Source organism: Gekko japonicus, unplaced genomic scaffold (genome assembly GCF_001447785.1).
Source record: "Gekko japonicus isolate JY-2015 unplaced genomic scaffold, Gekko_japonicus_V1.1 scaffold3, whole genome shotgun sequence".
NCBI lineage: Eukaryota > Metazoa > Chordata > Lepidosauria > Squamata > Gekkonidae > Gekko > Gekko japonicus.
Window position 1 is genome coordinate 1,563,392 of NW_015170887.1, and position 1,294 is coordinate 1,564,685.

Below are 1,294 nucleotides of genomic sequence, written 5' to 3' on the forward strand. Positions count from 1 at the left end.
GAGCTGCTGCTGCCGCTGCTGGTCCCTAGCCGGGGCTCCTGCCGACCGACGCCTGTCTCGCGCCTTGGCCTGCGGGGCTCGGAGCGGCTGGGCTCGGCGGCGGCGCTAAGCCAGCGCCGGCGCGGGAGGGGCCTGGCCGGGAGGGCACCGGCAGCGCCGCGCTCCTTCGGTCCGGCTTTGCTGGAGGAGCGGGGGGGCGGGGGGCGCGGCCTCCCCCCCCCCGGGACTGAGCGCCTTGAATGCGCCTTGACTTCCCCTGCAGCTCTGCCTAGGCCCGGGGCCCCGGTGCTCTCCGGCAGGCCGAGCCAGGGGAGCCTCTCGGGACGAGAAAAGGCTCGCTCTGAAGCCGCTGCGCCCGTCTGCCTTGGCCTGGCCCCAGCGGGGCCCTTCTGGGTGCCCTCCCGCACTCTGGCCTGCGGGCGCTGTCCAAACCTCCGGAACTTCCCCTGCCCGGCCTGGGCCGAAGGTGAGCAGCAGGCCGCGGTTCCTGCAGCCTCCTCACGGACTCCATCCCTTGCGGAGTAACTGCCCGGGCGGAGTCATCATGCCCCAGGAGAAGAAACGGCGCTGCCCGCGGAGGAAGGGCCGCAGGAGACTGTAGCTGGGCCGGCCTGAGCACCCCCAGAACTCTTTCCTACCGGTTTGTGTCCACCCCCGCCCCCGCCCCAGCCTTTCGCATTAATTCAAAAGAACAAGCACTAAAGTTAATTCGAATGCGCGCAGCCCTTGCCTACAAATCTCGGCAGGCCGTGAGACGGAAGTCCCGCTGTGGTCCACGGGATTTGCTTCCAGGTAAATGTGTAGGGCTGCCTCCAAACAGCAGCTGTACCCCCGTAGCCTCCCTGGATGTGCATCAAGGACCAGCTAATCCATAATAAGTCATCTTGCAGCTTCTCTCTGAGCCCAGTTTCGTTACAATCAGCGCCATTTCCTTTCCATACAGGAGATTCGTCTGGAGTCAGGAGTCGAGAGAGCTGGGTGGGGCCTCTGGCTCTTCTATCATCGGGCTAACCTACTGAATTTGAGATATTTACTCTACAGTAGACCTGTTGAAGTAAATAGAAATGGTCTTAGGGTGAACGCCTTTAATATGCCACCCAAAACCGTGCCCTGACCATTAGGCCACTAACCCGGTTAGTACTGGACTCAACTCTAATTAACCTCTAGTTAAATGTAGAGGCCTGTAATGCATCAGATACAAACAGCCGCCAGACAAAGGGGTGGGGGTGGGGGGGGCATGCATGCATAAAATTAAGAGGCCCGAGAGATGGAGTCCGGGTTGTGGTTGTTTTGC